Source organism: Narcine bancroftii, chromosome 7, assembly GCF_036971445.1.
Source record: "Narcine bancroftii isolate sNarBan1 chromosome 7, sNarBan1.hap1, whole genome shotgun sequence".
Classification (NCBI taxonomy): domain Eukaryota; kingdom Metazoa; phylum Chordata; class Chondrichthyes; order Torpediniformes; family Narcinidae; genus Narcine; species Narcine bancroftii.
The window spans coordinates 171,626,770-171,643,018 of record NC_091475.1 but is presented as its reverse complement, the minus strand read 5'-3'; the positions used below and the strand labels follow the sequence as shown (position 1 = coordinate 171,643,018).

The window sequence follows — 16,249 nt, the reverse complement described above, 5'->3', positions numbered from 1 at the left end:
ATCCAACCCCAACCAACCAATTTTCCCTTGCAACCACTGCAACCGTGCCTGCCTGTCCGTCATCAGACTTGTCAGCCACAAACGAGCCTGCAGCTGATGTGGACATTACCCCTCTATAAATGTTTGTCCGCGAAGCCAAGCCAAAGAAGAAGAGATATGTTTTAAAGGAGATAAATTGGGGAAGGTTTTTTAGTGTAGGTCACATACAATCATTTCAAAACATCTCATTTAAAATAATGAAGTTCTGCTGTCTGGGAGTGCTGCTATTCTAAGAGGGTCATGTGGTTTATTGAAAGCAGAGAGGGAGTCAAACAGGCTTTTCTCTGAGGAGAGAGAGAGAGAGAGAGAGAGAGAGAGAGATCAGATCTGCAGTTTTACACTCAGCAGCAACAGCTGTAGAAAACCCCCATTTTGTGAGTGCTTAGTTCAGCCTGGTCAAAGCCCTTGTGGTCCATACAAGAGGAGAGGACAAGCTGCCTAATGTTCATTTGGAATAAGAGAAACAAAAACGGAATTCTGTGGTGACCTGAAAGAAAGGTTATCATCTGGAAAACCCTGATGAGGCAAGTTTCTTCAGCAAGACATTGAAGTGGCTGATTAAAAAGGAATCAGTTGTGGGTGTCCAGCAAACAACAAATCTCTCTGAAAACTGACAAAAACATTAAGTAACCATTTACCTTTCAAGCACCAAAGCCTAGTGAACTTTAGAAATGTTAAATTCTGTGCACAGTATAAGAATTGCCTACAACCAGTGAACTTGGAGGAATGAGAAGTGAGATTGGACGTGAATCAAATAACTTTCCTGAACTTACACACACATTACACATATGCGTGCTTAGAATTAGAAGGGGGATAAGTTAGGTAAAGTAAGTTAATAGTGATCAATTAAAGTGTGATTCTGTTTTCATGTTTAAAGATAATTTAAAACAACTTTTGTTTAAGTAACCATTTGTCTTGGTGAATATCTATTGCTGCTGGGCTTTGGGGTCCTCTGGGCTCATAAGAGTCGACGGAGTCTCATTGAAATGGTGATCCTTTGGACTGCACAGTTGTATCAACCTGTGTTGCATACCAATGAAAGAATGCTATTACTGAAGAAAATTAATATTTTTAATGCTGTTATAGTCAAAGAGTTGATTAAGATCAGCTAGCTCAGCATAAATCTTCAGATTTTTCTGTTGTGTATGGCTGAACTAATCATTGAATTAATTTGGCAAGGGTGTATTGAAGTTAATGGTCCTTATTTTCCTGGGGGGAGAAAAACAGTCCACCATGTCTTCATGCTGAGTGTCCGCTAGATACAGAGTAGTTGGGAGAGAAAAACATATTTACAGATTTACAAATTCGGGTGATGTAGTGGTCGCTATTGCCCTTGGGACTATCGCAGGACAGGTTCCTGGTTAATGGTCGGTGTGGACAGAGCCGCCTGAAGGTTGGCTGGGTCAGATGCGGTCAGGATGGCCAGCAGAGCAGGTGGAGTGGTGCATGGCAGTGAAGGAATGTAGGTCTGGGGTGGGTCCGTGGGCAGCAGGGTCCCGTGGTTGATGGTGGGTGGGAGAGGATTTCACCTCTGAGAGGGTTCTGGAGATGCCAAGGGTGCCTGGGATGCGGGGACTGGGCTTCCATCGGTCCCAGGTCCTGAGTCGAGATGGTGTCCTCACGTCTATTGGGGTACACCATGTAGGTGTAATGTGGGTTGGCATGGAGGAGGTGCTCCTGCTCAACCAGTAGATCAGATTTGTGAGTCTTCACATGTCTATGGAAGAGGACTGGTCCCAGAGACATCAACCATGCTGGCAGTGAGACTCCCTTCACTGATTTCCTGGGAAAGGAAAAGAGGCATTTGTGAAGGGTCTGGTTGGGACCTGTACGTAAGAATGACTGTATGGCATGGACCATCTTGGGAAGGGCCTACTGCCAGTAGTTAGTGGATCACCCTTCGACCTAAGGGTGAGGAGGACTGCCTTCCAGATCACCCTCATTCTCGTGTTCTTCATGCCCTTTGCCCTTGGGGTTGTAGCCAGTCATGTGACTAGATGGAATGTCTCGCATCTCCAGGAACTAGTGCAGTTCCTCACTTATGAAGCTAGACTACCGGTCACTGTGGATGAATGCCGGGTATCCAAACATGGTAAAAATATGCACCAGTGCCTTGATAACAGAGGTGGTGGAGGTATTGAGGCAAGGGATGGTGAACAGAAGTATTTGTCTATAACTGAAAGGAAATAAGGGGGTGTGGCAAGATGGCGTAAGGAATAGACGTGCCTTCCAGTCCTCTCCTGACTCTTTGTTATTGTTTTGTCTATAAGTGCCTGTTAAAACTTTCTAAAAAATTTATAAATAGTTAGAGGTGTTTAGCTTCTAATGGTACAATTGTTGAAAAAAAGTAAAAGAAAACGACAACAGATTGCTAAGAAATTACATTTTCCGAAGTTATCTGAGCCTACCTGTTTACAAGAAGCCAGGACTCAGCGTGAAATGGATCCAAGAGGAGAAGTGCAGGATTCGGCAAAGGAGCTCCGCTCTTTAAAAATGGCGCCCGGCAGCCTTTGGAACAAAGGGCTAGCCAGGCGCGTGTATTTCAATCAACGCCCGCTATGAGCGCTGTCACTGAACTTTTGACAGCTGAAACAGCTGGGATGCCGCCAGCTGAAGACCCGACTTTAAAGAGACGTTCACCGATTGATGTAGCGGTGGCGCTGCGAAATGCACCACCAGTTATGAAGACTTCAACAGACCTTGATGTAATGAAAGCTTTTAATGTAATATGGGTTAAGGATAACCCTGAATACCAGTCTTCTGATACTGCTGAGGAGGTTGTGGCAGGGGTTTCTACACGGAGTCATACTGCAAGAAAAGCAGTTAAACTAAGGAAAGGAATAGAAGACCCTCTGGTTACTCAGAAACAGCAGGATCCTATTGTACCTGAATCTATTCCAGTTGATATGCTTATCAAGAATCTTGAATTTAAGTTATCTTCTTCAATCAAAAAGATAGGTAAATTTTTGGTTCAAGTTAATACTAAGCTTAATACCTTGGTGGATATTAATACTCAACAGATGGTTGATTATGGAGCTTTTAAGCTTGAAATGAATGAAAGACTTGATGTTTGTGACCAAGGTATAGTTGAGGTACAAAACCAAATACAAGACGTAAATAAAACAATTGAAACTTTACAAATCCAGAATAAAAATTTAGCGAAAAAGGTTGACTATTTGGAGAATCAGTCTAGACGGAATAACGTAAAAATTGTTGGTTTGCCAGAAGATATAGAAGGACCAGATCCAAGAAAATTTTTTACCGAATGGATTCCACAAGTGTTAGGACAAGATAAGTTCCCGGAAGGTTTAATATTGGAACGTGCTCATAGAGCTTTGAGAAGAAAGCCTTTTTCAGGACAGAATCCAAGACCTGTTCTGGTTCGTTGTTTAAACTATTATGATAGAGAGACAATTTTACATACGGCTATTAGAAATGCGCAACAAAGTAGATCTCCTTTGATGGTCCAGAACAATCGTGTTTTTTTTTAATCCGGATTTGAGTCAAGAAGTTATGTCTCAATGACGTGAATTTAATCTTGTGAAAGAAGTGTTATGGAAAAAAGGATATAAAGCAACATTTAGATACCCTGCAGTATTGAAGATTTTCCAGGATGGATGTCAGCCAAAATTTTTTGATAATCCTAAAGAAGCTATGGACTTTGCTCAACTGTTACCAATTATGCAATTCCAGGAACGACGTAGTCCTCCACGGTCTCCAAAAAGATTAGAGATACAAGATGGGAATCGAATTTTAAGAAGAAATGGAAGCAATGGTGGTCGGAGTGACAAAGCTGATTTAAAAAAAAAAAGAATTTTTTTTCTCGAAAAGATTTAAATAATGATGATAGTTTAATGTGAAATGGGAGTTAGGAGAGGGAACTGAGTGGGCATTATTTTCCAGAAGTCGTCAGCTACGTGTGAGTTATCTCACACCCAATATTTTGTGGGAGTTACCGCATTGTGCGGTTTAGACAGGAGGAGGTAGCAACCTCTTACCTGTTTTTTTAATTAATTTTTGGATTAAGGAGTGAAGTTTCTTTTTATTATCTAAAAAAATAATAATTTTCTTTTTTTTTGTTGTAGTTTTAAGAGGGGATAAGGGAAGGGGTCTTTTTTTTGGTGTTTTTTTTTTCCTTTTTTTTCTTGTTGTGGTGTTGTCAGAAAGGTCTAAACTAAAGTATTTTTTTTAATGTCCAGGGTTTAAATAATCTTATTAAGTGTAAGAAAATACTTGTTTACTTTAAAAAAATTAAAAATTGATGTGGTTTTTTTTCCAGGAAACTTAATTAACAGATAAGGAACATGTGAAACTTAAACGTGAATGGATTGGATAAGTTTTTTTTTTCATTTAATTCAAAGGCAAAATGAGTGCCAATTTTGATGTACAAGAATCTACTATTTCAGTTACAGAATGAAGAGAAAGATGGTGGAAGATTATTAAAACTGAATTGTACAATCTTTAACGAGGCTTGGACTTTGCTTGATGTTTATGCTCCAAATGTTGAGGATATAGCTTTTGTTGTGGATATGTCTTTATTATTTGGATAAGTAAATTCTAATGTGATGATTGGAGGAGATTTAAATGTGGTATTGGAGCCTCTATTGGACAAATATTTAAGAGTAATTAAGCCATTATATAATAATCAACTTGCTTTTTTTTACACATACTGTTTGGATTTGTGATTGATTGCAACAGTTTTGGAATAGTATTCAATCTATTTTTAATAGTTTATATAATATCTATGTTGTATTAGATCCTGATATATTTTTATTAAGGAAAATGCAATCATTAATTGATTTAGGTTTAATTGATTATTAGATTTCTTGTATTTATTTAGCCATAGTGGTGGCCAAGAAATGTATAGTGCTTATTTGGAAAGATAGAAATATATTAATCTTAGATAGGTGGTATTTAGAGATGAAGTCTTGTTTAATTATGGAAAAGATATTCTTTTCAATTTAAGATAGGATGTCTTTTAGCTGAAGTGGACTCTATTTGTTAAGTATATGTAATTAAGTTTGACATAAATATGTTTTATGTGTGATAGTTTAGATTTGATAACTTTTTTATTAGTATTTTTACTTGTTATTTTTCTTTTTGTCTGTGAGTTTTTTTATATATATATAATATTATTAACTTCATTAATTCTTCACTCTTTATTTTAGGGGGAGGGGTGGATTTTTTTTCTATATAATTTTTTTTAGTGGCCGTATATATGGGGGGTTGGGGGTTATCTAATCTAAGTTAGGTTATTAATGTGTTGTAATAATTACTTTATTTTTCATTTTTCTTTAAATGTAATTTTTTCTGTTTTATTCATGTGATAAAATCTTTAAATAAAGTTTAAAAAAAAAATAACTGAGAGGAAATAGACATTCTTGTTCATGCTGAGTTGCTCAAAGAGCCGGGTGGCCTTTATCATGTGGGCCTGTGCTGGGCGGAAGAAGTGCAGTTTGCACTCTGCCCAGACCCAGTAGGACTCAGTCATGGTCCGGACTTCCTGGACAGTGAAGTTGAGATTGCAGGATTTCACAAAATGGTACAGGCAAATGACACCCGGGTGGCAAAGGGTATCATGCAGCACCTGAAGTTGGTTGGAATGCGCACTGGCACAGGTCCAGGACAGGTCTTCAGGGGAGTCATTGACCTTCCCCAACCTATACTGAAGGTCACAGCTAAACATGGTCAGCTCAACTCTCCAGCACAAGATTTGGTCAATTTTGATCTGGGCTCTGTGGGTAGTGCTGAACATGAATGCCACCATGTGCTGTTCTGTGAGGAGGGTGAACCTCCTGCCTGCCAGGTAGTGGCGCCAGTGGCAGACTGTATCCACGATTGACTGGGCCTCCTTTTCGATGGAGCCGTGGGTCGGGAGAAAAAGGCCACAGGTCTGCCCCCTTGGTTGAGGGTGGCAGCGAGGGCAACATCAGAGGTATTGCACTCCACCTGAAATGGGGTGTTTTCATCAATGGCATGCATCATGACGTTGGCGATATCCTTTCTGATGTGGGTAAAGGCCGCTTGCACCTCGGTGGGGAGGAGAAATGTGGTGGCTTGGCCAGACCTTATCTGAGAACTAGGGAACCCACTGGGAATAGTAAGAAAACAGCCCTAGGCACTTGTGCAGGGCCTTGAGTGTGTGGGGAAGGGAAGTTCCATCAGAGGATGCATGCATTTTGGGTTGTGACCAATGACACCATGTTCCACATTGAATCCAAAGATGGTGAGCCAAATGGTGTGAACACGCATTTCTTCCTATTGTAGGTGAAATGTAATGCCTCTGCCGTCCAGAAGAACTTCTCCAGGTGAGCATTGTGGTGCTGCTGGTCATGGCTGCAGATGGTGACATTGTCCAGGTATGGGAAGGTTGCTCTTAGATTATGTCAGTCTATCATACGATCCATCTCATTCTGGAACACGGAGACTCCATTTGTGACCCAAAAGAGACCAAGTGGAACTGGTAAAGGTGTCTGTCAGCCTTGAAGGTAGAAGAGGGCTTATCCAGGGCATGGATAGGTCAATGGTGGAGAAAACCTTGCACTGGGCTATCTTGTTGACCATGTCAGCAATATGGGTAGTGGGTAGACATCCATCTGGGTATACTGGTTGATGGTCTGACTATAGTTAATGACCATCTTCGGTTTACTGCCCCCTTTGACCACCAGGACCTGGGCTTGCCAGGACTAGTGGCGGGCTCTATTACCCCTTCCACCAGAAGCTGTTGCACCTCGACCTTTCTGAAAGCCCTGTCGGCTGCACAGTAATGCTTGCTCTTGGCCACAATGGGCTTGCAGTCTGGCATCAGGTGGTTGAAGAAGGAGGGAGGGTGTATCTGTAGGATGGACAGTTCGCATGTGGGGCGGGGGTTGTCACTAGGTTTGGTGATGTGGTCGGTGAGTAGGGGGAGTGGGCCACCAAAAACTAGAGTGACACTGTGGAGATGGCACTGGAAATCTAGCTTGCAGGAATGCAGACAAGCGCAGGCAGCCACATTCAGTCCAGTGGTTGTATCACCACAGGGTGTGATTGAATTATCCTTCTTATCTTCTTGGGCATTCACTTCAGACTGAAATTGGTTTCTCAGGAGGTTGATTAGGCTAATTTAGGAACGGAAACTCTTTGGAGATGAAGCTATTGGTGGCTTATAGGTCAGGAAAGTGAATACTTTGTGAGTTTATACATTTCCTTTGGGTCTCTGTGATGCCTATTGACAAGATTTTTTGTACTACCCTGAATCCTTCTCCACTTTGAGCAGTCTTGGACCATGATTTACAGGGGTCAAAAGAGATATTGCATTTCTTGAAGGAGGCTTTGAGCATATTCTAGGATCTTTGACAATGTGATAATTTGTTTCCAGGCCAGAGTTTGGAGTACAGCATCTTTTTCAGGAGCCTGATGTCAGTCATGCTGTTACGAGCCCAAAGGACCCCAAAACCCAGCAGCAATAGACATTCACCAAGACAATTAGTTATTTAAACAAAAGTTGTTTTTAATTATCTTTAAACATGAAAATAGAATCAAACTTTAACTTATCTCTATACTTAACTAACCCAAATTAACCCCCTTTTAATTCTAAGTGCACGTGTATGTAATGTGTGTGTGTGTAAATTTAAGAAAAGTTATTTGGTTCATAGTTCAATCTCACTTCTCCTTCTTCAAAGTTCTCTGGATACAGGCAATTCTTATATTGTGTACAGAATTTAACATGTATAAAGCTCATTAGGCTTTGGTGCATGAAAGGTAAATGTTTTACCGCTCAGGAAGGTTCTTGTAGGGTTTGCAGAGAGAGATTTGTTGTTTCAGGATTTCCATAACTGAGGTTCCACCATTAGTCACCTCAGTGTCTCACTGATGAAACTTGCCCCATCAGATGATAACCTCTTTCTTTCAGGCTATCACAGAGTTCCTTTTTGTCTCATTTATTCAAGAGAGAAACATCAGACAGATAGCACTTTCAGCCATCCGCCTCTTTGGAGCTTTTGTTTCCAACCACCTTCTCCTGGCTTGCACTGTTCAGCTGCTTTCAGTGTCACACACACACTGCTTGAGAGAGCTAGTTGAGCTTGGTCTCTCTCTCTCTCAGTCTCTTTTCAAATGAGACTGCTAGAAAGCCCATGTGACTCTCTCACTTGCAAAAATCCCACCTTCTTCAGCAAACAACAGGAGTTATCCTTCTGCTCCCATCTGTTGTCTTAGATAAACAAAACCCAGGAGTGACCTTTCTGTGTGCACACTGTAGGTACTTTTAAACAGCCAGTTTGTCTCCTCCAAACAATGGTCTATTCATTTCATGATGTCATTTCAATTAGCACCTACTTGTGAAATGTGCATAGCATTCTCCATAGTTTTTGCAATATTCCTGAATATGAATTCTTCAATATTTCAAATAAGATCTGTTTGAAAATGTGTGTATGTATGTAACCCACTAATCTTACCAAATTCATCCCAATATTTAGCCATTACAATGCAAATGACATGGTCTGTCCATTGTAAATGATCGAGTATTTATTTACATTGGGATGTTGGCCTGAGAGAGGACACTGTTATTACTCTGTTCTTCCTCCAGTGATTTTGCAGAAACGGTATTGAATATACTTATTAATGCCAAGAGTTGTTTGCTATAGGTTGTTCTGGTTTCACAGGGCTACAGGAGGGCAGGAGGCACTGCTGCCTCACAGAGCATGAGTTTTATTTCAGTTCTGAGGTCTTGATCTTCAGATACCCTTTTCCACTTTTCTGAAATTGACCAAAGGTTGTGTTGGTGTACTGAAGTAGTGTTGAATTTTATTATTGTTATCTGTCTTCACTGAGAGATGGCTATTGTGATACAGAAAGTGGTTCGAGTTTTCCCAGTCTCATCAGGAACCTTTATTATTGAAGTGCATTGTGGTGCAGCAGGGGCAGGTTGGCAGGGAATCTTGGTCTTACAGATGTTGAATGTAAGATATCCTCTAATATGCTTCAGAAAAAAGCATTGCTGATGGTTTGAAGTTCAGCATACTGTAGGTTGGGTAAACCCTGTAGGTTAGAAGTTTTCCCATCAGTTATGAAGATTAATTGGTCTCACAGAAAGTTTGTTGGATGTACAACATTGCAATAAGAAGGATTAAAAATTTGTTTGAACAATGGCACATCTTTGTTTGATATCATGCTCACTGTGATCAAACAGTGGGGGGACTTTCAGTAATGTCAAAAAGCCAGACTCCATACTGGAATGTACTTACTTTCAGAGTTAAAACTTTGTTAAGGTTATCACTGATGTCAGCTTGATTTCCTTCAAAAAAACCATGAAACAAATCAAGGCCAATTGTGAAAAAGTATTATCCTATTTCTTATCCAATGAAATATTGATCTGTTGAATAGAGTTGAAAGGAGCTTCTTTTATTTTAATATTTTATTTAAAATTGTACATCACAAACATAACAATAGTTACTACAATTAGGTACATACATAGTGTAATTAATGTAAAAAAAACCCCAACCTCCCGAACCTCCCAACTATTACCCTCCCTCCTCCCTGCCCCAACTACAAAGAAAGAAAAAGGAGATCATTATTTAATACTACAATGTTATAACTTAAAAGCTTCTTGGCTGCAACAGCGGAGTCCTCACATTTTAACATCAATAGTTTTAAAATAAGGGCTCAAAACTTTTATTAAAAAAAAATTATCTCTCAAATTATATATAATCTTTTCTAAAGGAATACCGGGTTTCATTTCATTGTGCCATCTTTTCATCCCTAAATTCAAATCCAATTTCCGTGTAATTGCTAAACACTTTTTAGAAACCGCCAATGATAAGTGCAAAAATTCAATTTGATACATATTTAATTTCAATCTTAAAGCTATTGATTTGATCTCCTAGTAAAAACAACATTGGATCAAAAGGTAAATTTATTTTTAATATCTGCTCCAAAAATAATTTAATTTGCAACCAAAAACTTCTAACCTTAGGACAAGTCCATGTTGAATGGACCTACCTCTTTGCCACATCTGAAATATACATCTGAAGAATTAAGTTGAATATTTTTCAATTTCAACAGAGTCAAATAGAATTGATGTAAGAAGTTATACTGCACTAATCTATAACATACATTTATTACCTTCGTCATACTATCTTTACACATATTTTTCCAAAAATTTTCATCAATCTTTCTATCTAAATCCACTTCCCATTTCACTCTTGATTTATGAAAATCAGGTTTTGGCAATTTATTTTGTAACAACTTGTACATTTCAGAAATAAATTTTTCTTATCATCTTTAGTAAGAAGTAATTCTAAAGAAGACTGTCTAGGTAATTTTAAATTTTGACTTAATTGTTCTAGTAAAAAAAAATTTTAAACTTGATAATAGCAAAAAAAAGTATTTGAAGAAATTTGGCATTTATCTTTCATGTGGATAAAAGACAAAAATTTCCCAGCTTCAAAACAGTTTTCAATTTTTTAAATTCCCTTTTGATTCCAAACTTTCATAAATTGATTATCTACATATTTATAATATTTTTTTTACTATTGCAGTGTCTGTAATTAAGTATTCATAACAGCTACTCTCAGGTAATCTTAAGATAGTTCCCATTTTTTCTTTTAAATAACTTTTCAACTGATAGTATGAAAATATTGTACCATGTGATATTCTGTATTTGTCTTTTAACTGTTCAAATGTTAATCAATTATTTCCCAGAAAGCAATCTTTTATTCATTCAATCCTTTTCTCACGCATTCCTTAAAAAATAAATTGTCTATTATAAAAGGAATCAATGGGCTTTGCATTAGTAGCATTTTTGGTATTTGATAATTTATCATCTTTTGCTCCAGATGTATTCTCTTCCATGTTTTTCCATGATGTAGTATTGGTAAATTTTTAAGTTGCACCAATGTCTCATCCGGGACTTTTTCTCCTAGTTTGTATAATTCTATCTTGAGCCAGTCTGGTTTTTCTCCCGTCTGATAAAATTCTGATAGATATCTTAACTGTGCTGCCCTATAATAGTTTTTGAAATTTGGTAACTGCAATCCTCCTTGTTTATACATTCATGTTAATTTTTCCAAAGCCACTCTTGATTTTTACCCTTCCATAAAAACTTTCTTATTAATTTATTCAATTTCATAAAAAATTCTCCTGTCAAGGGAATTGGTAATGTTTTGAACAAATATTGTATGTGTGGAAATATATTCATCTTGATGCAGTTTACCCTCCCTATTAAAGTTAATGGTAAATCTTTTCATTTCTCTTAATCTTCCTGGATTTTTTTATTAACATTTGGTGGTTTAATTTATACAAATGATTTAAATTATTATCTTTCCTGATAAAAAAGTATGTATAGCCTGTAATTGCCATTTAAAAGGGGATTCTTTTTTATATTTTGTATAATCGACTTTGTTCATTGGCATCACTTCACTTTTATTGATATTAACCTTGTATCCTGATATCTTTCCATATTCTTTCAATTTTATATATAACCTTTTTATTGTTTTATCTGGGTCTGTTGAATATACTATAATGTCATCTGCAAACAAGCTAATTTTTAAATTCTTCTTCTTTTACTTTTATTCCCTTTATCCGAGGTTCCCTTCCTATCAGCTCTGCCAATGGTTCTATAGCCAAAGCAAACAGGGAAGGTGATAATGGGCATCCCTGTCTGGTTGACCTACTCAATTTAAAGTGATCTGAAACATACCCTTTTGTTACTCCTTTTGCCTAAGGCCCATTATTCAGTGCTATAATCCAATTAATAAATTTTTCCAGTAATTTAAATTTCTGTAGTACTTTAAATAGATAATTCCATTCCACCCTATTGAAAGCTTTCTCTGCATCTAGAGTTACTGCCACAGTTGGTGTTTTATTTATTTGCACTGTGTGTATTAATACATTTACAGACATTATTTGCCACTCTTCTATTTTTAACAAATCCTGTCTGATCTAGCTTCACTGATTTTGGTACACAATCTGTCAATCTATTCACTAGTAACTTTGCAATTAATTTATAAATCTGTATTTAGCAAAGATATTGGTCTATATGATGCCAGTGACAGCGGATCTTTTCCTATTTTTGGAATTACTCTAATTATTGCCGTTTTACATGAGTCAGGAAAATTCTGGGTCTCTTCCACCTGTTTCATTACCTCTAAAAGGGGCAGAATTAATAGACTACTAAAATCTTTATAAAACTCTGTAGGGAATCCATCTTCACTTGGCATTTTATGATTCAGTAATGTCATTCCCACACTCCTGTTCGGCTCCGAATCATGGGTCCTCTACTGGCATCACCTACGGCTCCTAGAACGCTTCCACCAGCGTTGTCTCCGCTCCATCCTCAACATCCATTGGAGCGCTTTCATCCCTAACGTCGAAGTACTCGAGATGGCAGAGGTCGACAGCATCGAGTCCACGCTGCTGAAGATCCAGCTGAGCTGGATGGGTCATGTCTCCAGAATGGAGGACCATCGCCTTCCCAAGATCGTGTTATATGGCGAGCTCTCCACTGGCCACCGTGACAGAGGTGCACCAAAGAAAAGGTACAAGGACTGCCTGAAGAAATCTCTTGGAGGCTGCCACATTGACCACCGCCAGTGGGCTGATATCGCCTCAAACCGTGCATCTTGGCGCCTCACAGTTTGGCGGGCAGCAACCTCCTTTGAAGAAGACCGCAGAGCCCACCTCACTGACAAAAGGCAAAGGAGGAAAAACCCAACACCCAACCCCAACCAACCAATTTTCCCCTGCAGCCGCTGCAACCGTGTCTGCCTGTCCCGGATCGGACTTGTCAGCCACAAACGAGCCTGCAGCTGACATGGACTTTTATCCCCTCCATAAATCTTCGTCCGCGAAGCCAAGCAAAGAAAGAAAAAAATGTCATTAATGTATCCTGTATTTCTGCAATTGTGAGCAGTTTTAGTAATTTATTTTGATCTTCCAATTGTAATTGGGGTAATTCAATGTTTGATAAAAATTCATCTATTTAATCATTTTTCCCTGAATTTTCGGTTTTATGAAATTGCTTATAGAGGTTTTTTTAAAATTTCCGTTAATCTCTATAGGGTCATATGAAATCTGTTTATCCTCATTCCTTGTTGATAAGATAGTTCTTTTTGCTTCTGCCAAGCCAATATTTTATGTTTTTTTTCTCCTAATTTGTTTTCTTAATGTTTTTCTCAACTTTATATGTTTGTAATGTTTCATATTCCAATTTTTTCTCTGCCAATTCTCTCTTTTTCTCTATATCTTCCCTTCTCATTAAATCCTTTTCTATAATTACTATCTCTTTTTCCAACTGTTCTATTTCTTTTTTAATGTTAGTCGTGTAACTAATTATTTGTCCCCTAATAAAGGCCTTCAATGCATCCTGTAATATAAATTTACCTGCAAATGAATTTGTATTTGTCTCAAAATATATTTTGATTTGTTATTCAATGTATTCCCACAAGTTTCGCCATTTTAACAATATAGGGTTTATCCTCCATTTATATGTTTTTGATGGAATATCCTCTAAATCAATTGTCAATAACAAGGTTGAGTGGTCAGATAATTGTATTGCTTTATATTCAGTCCTTCGAACTCTCCCCCGGATATGAGCCGACAACAAGAACATATCAATCCTAGAATAGATTCTGTGTGTGTTTGAATAATACGAATAATCTCTTTCTTTTGGGTGTTGTTTCCTCCATATGTTAATTATCCTCAAATTATGCAGTGAGTTTAATGTAAATTTGACTGCTTTATTGTTTATAGCTGTCTTACCAGTTTTATCTATCAATAGGTCAAGGTTAAAATTAAAGTCCTCCCCGCCTAGTAAAATGTGTCCCTGTGTGTCTGCTATCTTTAAAGAAATATCCTGCATAAATTCCTGGTCATCTTCATTAGGTGCATAGATGTTCAGCAAGTTCCAAAATTCTGAATAAATCTGGCACTTCATCATTACGTATCTACCCGCCAGGTCCGTTATTATTTCATTTATCTTAATTGGCAAATTCTTATTAACTAATATAGCAACTCCCCTTGCTTTTGAGTTGTATGATGATGCCACTACATGTCCTACCCAGTCTCTCTTCAACTTGTGGTGTTCTAACTCAGTTAAGTGAGTTTTTTCTCTTAATTTGTTTGTGAATTCCATTAATATTGATAGCCATATAGTTCAATGTACTCATCTTACTCATCTGTTTACAGCTCTCTCCCACCTCTTCAACCCCTCCATCTCCCTTCTTCCAAAATCACTCTTTAAATTGTTCTTACTCTTTACTATACGTGACAACACAACTAATAAGAAAATAACAAAAACCATAAATAAACCAAACAATACTATTAAAAAAACAAGAATTCCCCCTTTACTGAGTTGTCCTTGCCACCTCACAAGATAACCACAACTCCCTTTTCTACCTGGTTTGCGATATTAACCGCAAATGTCAACAGATTTTGCAGTGGGTAGATCTTTCCCCTTTCCCAGCCCTCCCCCAAGAAAACACTGTATATTGTTCTTAAAAATATCAAGCCTTTTTTTTTAACCTTAAACGTCTGTACTCAAACTATTAACATTCCAACTTATTTATATACATGATCTTAATAATCCTTTTAGTATTTCCTTTATTCCTCTTCTTGTTGCTTATTTGGTAATTGGTCTGCAAAGTGATGAGCTTCTTCTAAATCTGGAAACAATCTATTTTGCCCACCAGGAATAAATACCTTCAACACTACTGGATGCCACAACACAACGTTATAACCTTTTTCCATAGTACATTTTTTGCTAAATTAAACTCCTTTCGTTTCTTTAAAAGTCAAAGCTAATGTCTGGATAAAATAATATTTTTTTTTACCATTATACTCCAATGGTTCCTTATTTTCTTTCACTCTTTTCATTGTCAGTTTCAATATTTTCTCCCTTATTATATATTGTAATAGTTTTATTAGTATGGAGCGTGGTTTCTGATTTAGCTGAGTCTTTGGTGCCAATGCTCTGTGTGCTCTTTCAAGTTTTTCTTGGAGTTCATCTACTCCCAAGATCTATGGGATCCATCTTTTTATAAATCCTTTTATATCTGCTCCTTCTTTGCCTTTTATTCCTAAACATTTAATTGCTTCTTTTTGCCACTTAAATTCTGTCATTTATTTTACTTTGTGTACAATCCATATCAACCATAGGGATCACTTCACTCTTATCAACATTTACTTTATAGCCTGATACTAAACTATATTCTGCTAATCTAACATTTAGTTTACACCATAATATTTCTGGTTTTGTTAAGCTATAACATCATCCACAAATAAACTAATTTTATATTCTCAAAAACTTTAATCTCATTGTCTCTTCTAATTATTTCTGCCAAAAATTCTTTACCTAAAGTAAATAATGAACATCCTTGCCTAGATAATCTTTCTAATAGAAAAGCCTTTGATATTTGGATATTTATGACCACTTTAGCTTTTGCTCTTAACCAATTTATAAAAACATTTGGCATTCCAAATGTACTTAATACTTTAAATAAAAAGTCCCATTGTAACCTATCAAATGCTTTTTCTGCATCTAATGTAACTGCTACTGCTGGTTTCTTTTCTTTTTGTGCTAAACTTAATAAACTCATAAATTTAACTATATTATCTACAGATCTTATATTTTTAATAAAACCAGTTTGATCTATATTTATTAATTTTGGTAAATATTTAGTTATTATCTAATAGTTTAGATACAATTTTATAATCTGTATTTAATAATGATATAGGATGTATAAGAAGAAGGCTGTAAAGGATATTTTCCTTTTTTTTGGAATAACTGTTATTAATTCTGTTTTAAGAGATTCTGGCATATCATGTGACTCTCATTTCATCTAATACTCTAATTAATACAGGAGTTAATAATTCCTTAAATTCTTTATAAAACTCGAGGGAGTCACGTGATGGAGTAGTGGCCGGACGGTGAACTCCAGCCCTCTCCAGAAAAGTCGGGAAAAACAAGAGAAAATACAAAGGCACAGAAATACAAGTTAAAGAAAAGTGAATATAAAGGTGGAAAGAAGATGGAGACAAAAGGAGAAAAATCAAAATCAACGGAAAGAAGAGAGGAAGAGAAGACAACGGAGGAAAAAGGTGAAGGCCTTACCTGTCCGAAGAGGCCCGCTGTGGAGAGAAGACCCCACTACCTCAGGTCGGTAGAAAGAGAACTACAACAATGGCTCACAGAGCCGAGTAAAAGTGCGCAACCGCGCATGCGCGACTCCTC

At 37.3% G+C, this 16,249-nt stretch overlaps 1 long non-coding RNA gene across 6 annotated transcripts in view; it reads left to right on the top strand.

Moving 5' to 3' along the window:
* The window catches only part of LOC138739386 (uncharacterized), a 263,380-nt gene that overhangs the window by 19,008 nt on the left and 228,123 nt on the right, over positions 1-16,249 (top strand). For 2 of the 6 annotated variants that reach the window (XR_011342213.1, XR_011342212.1), the window contains exon 2: positions 6,307-6,347. The exons of the other annotated variants lie outside the window; for them this stretch is intronic. This is a non-coding gene — a long non-coding RNA (uncharacterized lncRNA). The remainder of the gene's footprint in view (positions 1-6,306; positions 6,348-16,249) is intronic. 6 annotated transcript variants of the gene reach the window in all.